The sequence below is a fragment of the Protopterus annectens genome, chromosome 16.part0 (assembly GCF_019279795.1).
Source record: "Protopterus annectens isolate FY-2018-M chromosome 16.part0, PAN1.0, whole genome shotgun sequence".
Lineage (NCBI taxonomy): Eukaryota > Metazoa > Chordata > Ceratodontiformes > Protopteridae > Protopterus > Protopterus annectens.
Genome location: NC_056750.1, coordinates 387,598,619 through 387,610,871, shown reverse-complemented (window position 1 = coordinate 387,610,871; position 12,253 = coordinate 387,598,619). Strand labels below are relative to the sequence as shown.

The 12,253-nt window shown below is 38.6% G+C and overlaps 1 protein-coding gene across 7 annotated transcripts in view; it reads right to left on the bottom strand.

Moving 5' to 3' along the window:
• LOC122790699 (dual specificity testis-specific protein kinase 1-like) overlaps positions 1-12,253 on the bottom strand; it is a 1,196,153-nt gene that overhangs the window by 208,391 nt on the left and 975,509 nt on the right. The window lies entirely within an intron of this gene.

The following is a 12,253-nucleotide window of genomic DNA, read 5'->3' as shown; positions in this document are numbered from 1 at the left end:
ATTCCCCTTCCAATTCTGAGGACTTCTTCCTCTCTGATTCCTCCATGACCCTCTGTTCGACCCTGCACCCCCCATTGGGTATATTTGCCGACCAGGATTCTGATGACTCTGATTTTTCAAGCGCTCCGAGCAATGTGGACTGGCCATCTGTTGATCTCCTAAAAAATCATCAGTATCATCAGGATCATTGTTATGCCAGTTATTATTGATTTCATTCATATTATATCCACTGGGGGTATCCTCAGATTTATTGGGCCAAACTTGTGAACCAGGAGGCACTGGATAGGCAGTGTTGTTATTGTAAGCTTCCATATCCTTGGACAGTTTTTTCATTTTCCTTAATTTTATCACATTCATCTGTTCCTCAACAGACTTCAAAATGTGTGCATATTCATACTGATTATCAGAAAAAACTGAGGTCCTGCGTGATGGAATTATTTAGCACCAAAATATCTTTAGTAAGCATCTCAACAGTGGAATTGTTGAACTTTATAACTAAGTCCATGTATTCAAAACCATGTTTATCAAACAATTGCAGCAGTTCTTTGTGAAACGGTGAATTCTCCACCGGGACAGATGTATGTAGGTTTTTTATTGTATGTCTATTCGAATGTTTTTATTGGTTATATTAAGAGGGTGTGTATAACTGATGTAATTTTATTGGTCAACTAGGTTTTTAAAAAGGAAATTTGTTTGAAAATGTTTTATCTGATGAAGTTCAGTTGGTTACGGGACAAAATCCTGTATGTGCGAATAAAAGGATAGATATTTTGACTTCAGCAGTGACTTGTGACTTCATTTTAGTGGATTTGAGTCATTTATATCTGAAGAAACTGTTCATGCTTACTATTTGGATTTTGTCTGTCATAATAGTGACTCAGCTATTCCACTTAGCCCCACTCATTCAACTGATTCTTATATCCCTGTTTTGAGGCCACTAGTTGCAAAGGTTACATGGAATCCTATAAGACAGGGGCAAAAACCTGATGTAGTAAAAAATATAGACATATGAATTCAAGGCAATAAGTGAACAGATCTCTGCTCTGCTAAACTCCAATAATGAAGTACAGTTAAGAGTTAGAAATTCCTTCTTTAAGATCTGTATTGCACTACAACAAAAGAGCAATAAGTACAACAAATAACTGTTGCAATCCAAATACTATACAAACTGTCAATTTAAAGTTAAAGTGTAAGACCAAAGCCAGGACTCTTGTACAAAGAAATCTGAAACAAACAGGCCAGGTGTCACCTCCAATAAATCCAGGAAGTGGAGCATAGCCCAAGACAAAGGTCTCTGTTCCTTTCCTGCAGTGGACAATACCAAATGAACATATGCAAGCATAGATACCCCTGTGGGACACAGATATAAATCCCTGATTATGACCCAGATGATGTATGATCAACAAAAGATTGTTCTACTGAAGAAGCAAACTGGGAATGGGGGAGCGATTTGCTGTTTCAGACATATCTGTTATGGATAAGGAAGGCAGTCCAGTCCACTGAAATGTCAGTACTTACTACAGAAAGTTATGTATGGAATGTAGTATATAGGTTAGGAACATGTGATTGATGCTGCCATGCTGTATCTACATGGCATCTTTTATGAGGCATGTACAGGGACATAACAGAGGAAGGCATGGGAGGCCCTTATGTCCTTTTAACACTGACATCAGCTACTGGTGATGGGATAAGCACCAGAAAATGGAAAAATCCTTTATGGCTGTCCAGGGGAGAGCTACACCATGATCATCATCAGGTATGGTTCAGTGCACATTCACATGCATAAATGCTTTCAGCTAAGTAGGCAAGTCAAGTGGATCATGTCAAAAACATGTAAAAATCAAAGGAAGAACTTGGAGAGTAGAAATGTAAATCACCAAGCTTTAGGCAGACGACAGGAGAAGATGCACAGCAATAAGAAACCTTGGGATAACGCAACCATAATGATGGTAACAGGGCAAGACATATAGTAAAATAACAAACCAAAAACAAATAGGTACCACAGGTGTTAATAATTAGTAAAATCTTACTGAAAAATAGACAAGATCTCATGTTGAGCCACAAATAATCAAACACAAAGTAACTTAGCCATAAGGTTAACCACCTTCATCTTTCTACAGAGCTGGTATGCAAGTCTCCTGAACTGTTGTGTGGATACAAATAATGCACTATTTTTTTCTTTCCTTTGGATGTACATCCAAAGCCACTCCTGTGTATTTTATATGTCCTCCCCTTTACTGTACTGTAGTCTTATTCCATATGTTTTAAACACTTTCTCTTACCTATCCTTTTTTTTGGTGTCCAATAATGAAAGAAGTATGTCTGCTGCATCACTGGAGCCTGTGCCCCTGAAGATGCAGACCAGCATTCTGTTGGCCTTGGCTACTCATGTTTTTGTTTTGTTCTTGGTATTCCAACTCAGCACTGATTATTATCCCATGTCTTTTGTCTGCTAAACCCACTTAAGCTGGGCCTCCTTAATCCTATATATTATAATTGGGTTACAGCTTCCTATGTACAGGACAGTATATTTATCAGTGGTGATCATCATCTAACACTTTTCAGTCCCTGCTACCAGCTTTTTGAAGTTCCTGGTAAAGATGGCTCCCCAGTTATGTACTGATGTTCCAGTCTTAGTCTTATCGCAAAAAAAATAACTCTGTTTTCTATGCTTGTCATTATGCCAAGTACAACAGAGGTCCAGAAGCTGATTTCAACAGATTACCACTTCTCTTTTCTGTTTCTTCTGAGTGTCCCCCCCCACACTCTGATCTTCTGTTCTTTTTTCCCCCTCCAGCCACTCATCAACACATTTAACTATTTTATTCTCCATCTCTACCCATCTCATACCATTTAGTATTCTTCTAAACATACAGAACTCCAGGTACAGGGCATTAACTGGATTCTCCTCAACTGTGAAACCTGTTAACCTGTCATAACATCATATGCTATAAGGTATCTTAGATAGGATCTTATACTCATGAGCCCATTTGGGTTTATATCCTGGAAATGGTTGCCCTCAGAAAAAAAAAGAAAAATGATCATCTTTTCCTGTAGTACCTTTTGCATAATTCTAAACAGTAATAAGGTCAGACATACCAGATTTTAAGTCCCACTGTTGCTTTTTTGTCCATTCCTAATGGCATGAAAAAACTGTAACACATTTCCAGTCCCTAGGTATTTCTCCATCAGTTACGAACCTGTTGAATGGTTCCATTATAGGTTCTGTCAGCACTCTGGCCACTTTTTTGACAATCTCTGGGGTAATATATCTGGTACCTGAGCTGTGTTTTCCATTAGTACACAAGGTTTCCCTCCCTCTCCTTTCCAGGGTCTTTTATCCCATTTGTTCCTCTTCCACTCACCATTATGTTTCGCCTTCTTCCAGCATTCTACTATCCTTCTGTTTCATGTAAATAAATGAAATAATTCAACTTGCATGCTGCTTCTTAATATATTTTCATATCACAGTTGTGTGAATTTCAAAGTTTGAGGTATTAACTGTGCACTGTTGCTCACTCCAGACAGGAGCAACTTGTTTGAGCTTCAGTGCAAAGTATTTTTTTTGTTATTCTTGGGGGTTGCATCATTTTCAAGAAAAAATAGGGCAACTGTTCCTTGTCTTTTGTTGATAACTCTCTCCTCAAGGTGCAACAACCTTGTAGTAAGAATGGTACAGTAAGAAGTCATGGAGAGGGGGTAAAATACAAACATGGAATGCAGAAAGGCATCTTAGCCTAAAAAAAATTTGTTGTTTTTGGTTTTAGTTGATTTGCTCATAAGCTGCATAGTTTTGTGTATGTGTATTATGAATAGATATGCACTTGAGCAGTAGGTTTTGAACTTTGTTTGTCAAGGATTTGTGAATCAAGATATGCAGCTTCAATTATTTATAGTTGATCCAAATAATTCACTAAGCATCTCTACCTGTTCCTGTCCTTAGAGCCTTTAACTCCTTTATTAGCCTGTTTATTTTTGGTCTCTGTGGTGTCCATCCATCCTCAAGTACCTGAAACATTCTATTTCTTTCCCAGTTTTATTCCCTTAACCAGGTCTCTTATTGTCTTGATCTTGGATGTTCTTGCCTTCTTGGCTGTTTTTATCCTAGTTTCTTCACACTCCATATACCATGCTTCCTCTTCATTCTCAATGTTTTGTCTGACGTTTCCTTTAAGTTTATCATTTAACTCATTTTCTCCAATGGAGCTCTTCTGACTTTGTACTATAACTTCCAAAGGGTGTCACCTCAGCCTTTTAAGAAGAATGAAGTTGTGAAGATAGGTGAAGGCTGCCAGCCTAGCTAGATAGAATGTTGTAGATAATTCTGTCATTTGTAAATATTAATGTAAGCCACAGGACTGTATTGGATCTTGAACTGAAAAAATATAACAACAGTGCACTCTACTGTAAGAAAGCAGATAAGTCAAGTATTGTGAAATTCTTTGATCTAAAACTCAGAGCTGAGATGTCTAGAGGGAGGCATTCTGCCTATAGTTTTGACGCCAGAGTTAATGGCTAGAATGTACATGTATAATTTCTTTTATTGCTCTGGCTTCCTGACCAGCTGCAAGATCAAAAGGACTGTTAACCTCTGAATTTCTGTTAGCCTGGGAACCAGAAAGAAATGATGTAATCTGAAATGAATCAGTGGCACTGTGTTAACAATTTAAGGACAGAGATACTCATAGCATTGAGCATTTGTCTTGAGAACATCCAACATCACCAGCACTGTCTTGCTCTATATGTAAGTTTATTTTAGAACTGTTTTCTCTTAGATATAGCTAGTTACCAGGAAGAGAAAATTTGTCTTTTTTTCTGTATTAATGTCAGAACTTTTCTACTGTATTAAGTATTTCTCTGTAATCTCTGAACTCTTGACTAGCACTGTATAGTAAGAAGTATTGTCTGTGTTTTTATTATTTATTATTAAATATTTTTAAACCTTTCAACTGTGGCTGTTTTGTGTAGAGATAATTTAAGCTCTAAGAGTACATTGCATGTATTTACTGATACTGGCCAAGCCACTCCAATAAGCCTTGACTGTTCAGTTGCACTTACCATTTGGATAATAATATTGCACAGTAATAACTGGACACCCTTTGTTAAGGGCCTTTTGAGTAGCTGATAAATATTAGTGGGTGGTGTCAAGTGGTACTCCCATATAGCCTGGGTAAAAGGGCACAGCTGGAGAACCTGTGCCAGCCTTCCCCAGGAGTGTCTGTGTGGTTGTATATAACTCTTATCTCAATGTGTGGGTGTGTCTGCTACTTGGGCAGGGACATGAAGCACTGGTTGGACAGAGAGGGTGCTGGAGGTTTTAGCTTGCCCACTAGGCTGAGATCTGGACCCTATAGCTGTGCCAGTGGGGAGTCATATTGGGGACCTGGAGAGAAAGGTAGAAACCAGCCCCAGACTGACTGTGATCTCTGTGTGCTCTTAAGGGAAATTGTACTCTACTGTATGTGTATTTATTATCCTTTCCCTATATGGATGCCACTCACTGGTGTAAGTGGTGAGGACTGAGGCTCCTTGATTGCTGGGCCAGTGCATGGGCGTCACAGAAGTTATCAGCTTCAAGCAAATAATCATATTTCTAGAACCATAAGCTTTACTAGAAAAGTGTAAACAGTAAACAAATCTTCTACATAGCAGGGCTTGGGAATTATTAATACAATTATGAAGAAGCAATATTTGTCTCCTAGAGGTGTCGGAAGGCTATAACTGCAGAAATGTCCAGAGGAGTCAATAGGCTGTAATGACCATGCTTTTTTGAATTTTCTTTTTCTTCTCACACTCCTCCATTCCTTTAATGATACCTATTTATTGACTTCCAGCAATATGTTCACCTAGTCACCTGCTCTTCAGAAACTTGTGCTAATCCTTTTTGCTATCACCTCTACCTCAGGTTGTGTGCTCTTCTCACATTTTTTATTTCCCAGAAAGAACATGACACTTCTTTACACTGAGTTGAATTTAGATGACTTTTTCTGTAATTCCTCCAGCTTTGCATATTCTTCTGCATTTTTTCATAGAATGTTGCAAGACTGCTCTAGCCAGTTTGGTCTCTTGGGGAAAAATATATAGCTCTACAGCAATTTTTCAATTGCTCATTTGTTTAATAAGTTACAGGCAGTGGACATTTTGCTAAGTGTTCAAATTATGGAACATCTAAGTTGCTGTGTGTCTGTTTGGGCCAAAATAGGTAAGTGTGATTGTGGTAGGGGTGACAGTATATGTGCATGTGTTTGCAGGTTAAGGTTAGAGTTAGTGTTAGATAAGAGGACGGATTTGTGTGTGTGTGTGTGTGTGTGTGTGTGTGTGTGTGTGTGTGTGTGTGTGTGTGTGTCTGTGTTACAATGTTTCTAGGTTAAGGTTACAGTTAGGGTTAGGTAATAGGATAGATTTTATGTGTGTGTGTGTGTGTGTGTGTGTGTGTGTGTGTGTGTGTGTGTGTGTGTGTGTGCGTGCCTGTGTGTGCGTGCCTGTGTGTGTGTGTGTGTGTGTGTGTGTGTGTCTGTGCGCACACGCGTGTGCACCTGCACTTGTTTGAATGTAGTATGTGTCCAAGCTGCTTTGTGTTATGGAAATTTTATGAAACGGGTATTTCTAAGGTAAGGATTTGGGTTAGTGCAGGATTACAAGACATTACTAAGGTGGCACAGGGAGTGTTGTCTGCATATGTTTTTTCTAGCATTTTACCTAAAGTGGGAAGAATGGAATTGGTCAGAAGTGGGACATATTATTGGGATGGATTTGTTTTAGAAGTTGCTTGATTACAGTAGTTTTCCATATGTGGGGCATTACATTTTGAAGAGACAAAAACTATAGATGTGAGTGAATAGGAGAATGAGATATTCTCTGCACTGATGAATAAGCCAATGATATTGATTGTTTTATCTGGGAGGGGAGTGTCAGTGGGAATGTGATCACTCAGATAAATAATTTCCTTTAACTTTATGTGCTTAAAGTAGAAGTGGTGATGAACGTTGGGGGTGGGGAAAGGATGAGTGATTTTTTGAGGAGTCAGTTTGACTTTTGGGGGAGGATGCTAAATTATTTGAGAAAGTCTGAAGAAGAGAATTATATTACTTTGCAGTGGATGATGCTTCAAGAGATGCAGTTTTGTTGTGGTTTTCATTCTCTTATTAAACTGACTTCCTTTCAATAGTGTTTAAGTTTGTTTTTAGAAGAGATGTTTGGGCTTATGATGGAAATTTTTAAGTTTATGAACAGACTGATTGACAAGGTTGCACAGAGAGGTATAGTTAGTTTGGTTTTCAGTGGTGGAGTTTTACTTCCATGTTTACCAGGCCTTATCTGTGTATCTGAGAAGCAGTTTCAGCTCTAGGGACAACTGGTCAGTTTTTATGGGTTTACAAATTTGTTTGATGAGGAGCAAGAATTTGTCTTGCAGAAGGAAAACAGTTTAGGTAAGAGAGTCACCTGCTTCACTGAAGTCTTCTTTTAAGAGCACAGGAGATTAGCCATATGTGGAGAGGTGGATTTTTACTTGAGGATGTTATTGTTTGAGTGGGGCTAAAGTGCTGCAGGACTGGGAGAGTTGATTAGCTTGGTTAGTAATGACAAATATAATTGGACACTCGTTGCCAAATAGGGGTGAATAGATATGTTGGGAAAGCTTGTAAAAATAATAGTAATAATGAGGACTAGTGTGGAATGTTTGGATGATTTCAGATTAGGATGTGTGAGTTTAGAAATTAGTTGTAACAGGTACGTTTGCCAAAACGTCTGAGATGTCTGAGGATTGTGGACCACTATAATTAAGGGTGAAGTCACTTAGAATGATTATGTTGGGGTTCTTTTATGTTAAGTTTAAAATGGCATAGATGAGAGAGTTGAATACTGATAGGGAGGAAGGAGGGTTGAAGAAATAGAGCTGCTACTGAAATGTCTTAATCTAACAGAAGAGAGTTTTACGAGTATCCAATTTAGATCGGGGTCAGAAAGAGTGTTAGACCTGGGGTAACAAAGTAGGGTTAAGATGCTCTTTGAAAAAAAATAATGACACAACACCTGTTGTTTGACCTTGCCTGGAATTTTAGATGCATTTGCAAGAGGGAATCAGGTGGTTTAAGTTAGGGGAGTCATATCTGAGCCACGATTTGGTCACTGCTACTACATGTGGGTTGTGCTGAGAGATGTAAATATAGATTTGATCTAATTTACTTTTGTCAGAGTATCAAAGAGCAAGAAATGGTGAAAAGCAGGTGGTTGGGTTGTGCTAAATGGGAATGGATTTGGCTTGCTGTTACATCTTGGGAGTAAGATGAATATGATAAAGGTTCGGTGGATGTTAAATTTAGAGATGTTTTGTGGTAAGTAAATTGGTCTTTGGAACTTGATTATTATATGGAACAAGGACTGAGTGGTAGGTTTGAGGGAGGCATTCTGAGTATTTGTATGGGTATAAAAGTTAATGAGCTTGGTGTGTATAGTACAGCCTAAGAAGACTGAGTCTTTGAGGAATATGTGAGGATGTAATGTTCAGTTGGGGTGAAGGCATTGGGATTGAATATATAGGTTGGGAGCAGAGTAAGGAGGAGGAGGAGGATAATTTGTCCTATAATGCATACTTTGTTTTCTGTAGTAGGGCATATGAACATGATAATAGCTACAGTGATAACCAAGGTGGATTACCTGGTGACATGTTTAGTAGAGTTATAGATGCATTATGGGGATTGGGTAGTGATTATGCTTAAACAAAACTGAAGTTTAGTTAATGGTATTATTAATGGAATGTAAGTAAGATGGTTTGCTTGTAATCCTCCTTGTGAGTTTGAGTAAAATGAGGGTGCAGCTGGGTTGCTTTCATGTTATTAGAAGTGTGTATGTATGTTTCTTTCTTTAAGGGGCATTGGTAGTGTGATGCTTTAGGGGATCCTGAGCATGGCTGGAGAATTGGGACTGGAAAATGAGGCAACAGCTTTAGGATAAGGGAGAGAAGATAAATCAATTCACATATGTGCACCGAAGGAAAGAGTTTCCAGCCTTCAAACACCTCAATAAATAAGATAAGAGCTGCTTTCTGTTTCTAAAAAGTCAGTTTATGCTGTTAAAAGAGATTTTCCAATTGTGCAATCTATTTGTATACAGACCAGCTGCATGGAAATTTCTTGCTAACACTTCTAAACATGGAGAAAGCCCTGGCCCCAAGCAATAAATGATTTTGTATGGCTCTTAATGACAGTTGGGGCATTTTTTATCAAATCATGTGGACAAACACAGTGTCTTATGGGGTATAAAGACTGTTTAGACTGCAGGAAGGTTGTGAGAATTCTGATTTTAACATGCAGAAATCCATGAACAGAACAATGAAGAAGACCTCAGGTAAGTGTGGTATATGCCTGTTAGAGGAGGATAAGACTGCTTCTCAAATGCTTTTTTTGGAGGGTGTCCAGGCTAATGATGATTCAGAAATGAGCACCAGAGTTACACCCTTGTGCTGCCTTTCTTTCATTAACAAGGGTGGGTGAAGACCTGTGAAAACGGGATTTTTAGAGTTAAAGGAATGTGTATATTAAGGACAGTTTTCCTACATGCAATACAAACATGCAACAGTTCCTGCCTTTGGTATCCGAAGTAGCATAAAGAAAGAAAGAAAGTGAAATTAGGGAAAGTCTGAACAGGTTACAGAAAAAGCCAGGCAGGAAAGAAGAGAATATTAAGCATGGACTAAGATTCCAACTGGAGTCAAGCAAAGTGTTAGATATAAAAAATAAGAGATTGGAAGTGTGGAAATGCAGGTGAGGGGTAAAGGGGGAGTGCTTTCAAGGTAGAGAAAGGGGAAGTATAGACTGTTAAATGAGAAAGTAAATATGGGGAGCATGAAGCACAGAAAGCAACTACAGATGATGCAAAGTATCATCTCACTGCTGGGATTCAATAGATTCAAGATAGTATATACAGGGTTTGAGATAGAGCTGTTGTGCTCTGCTACCCCCTCAAAAAAAAAAAGGAAAGAAAGAAACAGAACGGACTGATAAACTATCACTTTGTGCAAAATGCCACTGATACCTTTAGCACTGCTCCTGTCACACAATAATGCCTGGAACTGACTTCATGGTCATCTAAACTTGGCAGATCTACACACAGCAGATCCACTCAACAACTTCAATGGTAAACATCATGTAATAGAGTTGTGATGACATTTCACTGGACTGAGACATTACCTAAATAATGAAAGAGCAGATGTTGCTGCCATACATGGCACTGAGCATAAAGTGACGCAATGCCTACAACTGTTTATTGTTACAATCTTAAACATGTATTAACTTAACTGAGACTGTGAGGTTGCCACTGATTGATTTCTGGAGAGTGAGACTAAAGAAAGAAGGAAATATGGGGAAGAGCAGCTTTTTTTAATTCTTAGTAGTTATGAGAGTGAAGCAAGACTGCACTTGTGCTGGGGGCAAGGGTGAGTCATCTGCAACCAGGGCAAGGTAAGAAAGATTTTGGAAAAAGTCTTAAGGTGATGCAGCTGTTTACTGCTCATATGTAAGTCTGAGCAGATTTATGAGTTCACATATGCGCACCGAAGCGTCAAGTCACCAGACTTCAAAGACATGAGCAGGTAAGATATGAGTTGTTTTCTGCTTCTAAGAAGGTAATTTATGCTGTTAAAATATATTTTCATATTGCAGTATCAGTGAAGTATCAGGAGCAAGTACTTTTATACAAACAGTGATATAGACTAGCTGCATGGAAATTGCTTACCCACACCTCTAAACATCAAGAACCATCTAAGTCTGAGCAGCAAATGATTTGTATAGCTCTTAATGACAATGAATATGTGTGGTGATGGGGGGGTGCAGTTTTATCAGCTCACATGGACAGCCTCACAGTCTTACAGAGCAGAAAGATTAGTTCAGATTGCAGCAAGGTGGAGAGAATTCTGATTAAATCTTACAGAGTATGCATAAACAGAACAACAAGGAAGACCTCAATTAACTGTGGTACATGCCACTTAGGGCAGGATGAGACTACTTTTCAGATTTTTTTGGGGTGCCTAGGGTAATGGAGACTCGCAAATATGCACTAGAGTCATTTCCTAATACTAACTTTTTTTTTCACTGTGGGGGGCATAGACCTTTTGGACAGGAATATAAGATTGCTTTTGGTTGCCTTTTTTGAGTGTGCTCATACCTCTCAAACTGCAGTCATTGGAAATTGGAACAAATGTCCCTGAAAAGTATGAACTTTAAGCTAAAAATCTGGGCATCTAATTAGCATAAATTTTGAATACCAAATAACACACAACTCTTCCTGCTTCCAGTAGGAATGAGGGATACTACTCAATAACACGTTTAAAAGAATGTGTCACAAAAAGGATGGAAAAATATAAGCACATTATCAAGGAAACACTGTAAAATCTGCACACTTTAATGAACTATATTGCAATATTTTACCACACAAGGTCATTTGTTCTTTCATAAGAAAAGGGAAATGTCAGATGCATCATCTTTCTTTAAATTATTGTTGCCATCATTATGCTGATTGTGTGGTATAGTTTTCGGTTTACTAGACAGCTTCAAAAATGACATCTGGTAAAGGAGATTCAGAAAATTCAGCAAAGGAGCAAATCAAGCCTTAAAATAGGAACATGGCTCGAAAAATAGGGTCATCCTGTGAAAGGGTAAATCAGGCCTGAAAATAGGAATATTCGTTCAAACTAGGGACAGTAAAGGGGTCTGAGTGTGCCTATAAGTAGTGGAAATTCACAAACATATACCAGAATAAAGCTCTTGTGCTGACTTTCTTTCACTGAGAGGGGTATCAACCTGTTAGGCAAGAGGATAAGACTGCTTCTCAGGTTGCTTTTTTGAGGGTACCTAGCCTACTGAAGATTTACAAATGTAAACCAGAGTCATGCACTCGTGCTGCCTTCCTTTCACCAAGAGAAGATATAGACTGTACACAATGTGCATAAACAGAACAAGGAGGTACATGTCTGCCAGTCAAGAGGATGAATTCTTATGATGATTTTTTTTGAAGGTGCCCAGAATAGTGGACACTTACAAATGTACACTAGTGTCGCACACTCATGCTGTGTTTCTTTAACTGAGAAGAGTGTAGATCTGTTAGGTAAGAAGATAAGATGCTGCTTGAATTGTTTTTTTTCACGGTGCCTGGAGTAATGGAGATTTACAACATCCTTGCAATGACTTTCTTTCATTGACAGGGCTAGACCTGCTAGAAAGGTGGATAAGATGGCCTTTCAGGCTGCTTTTTTCAT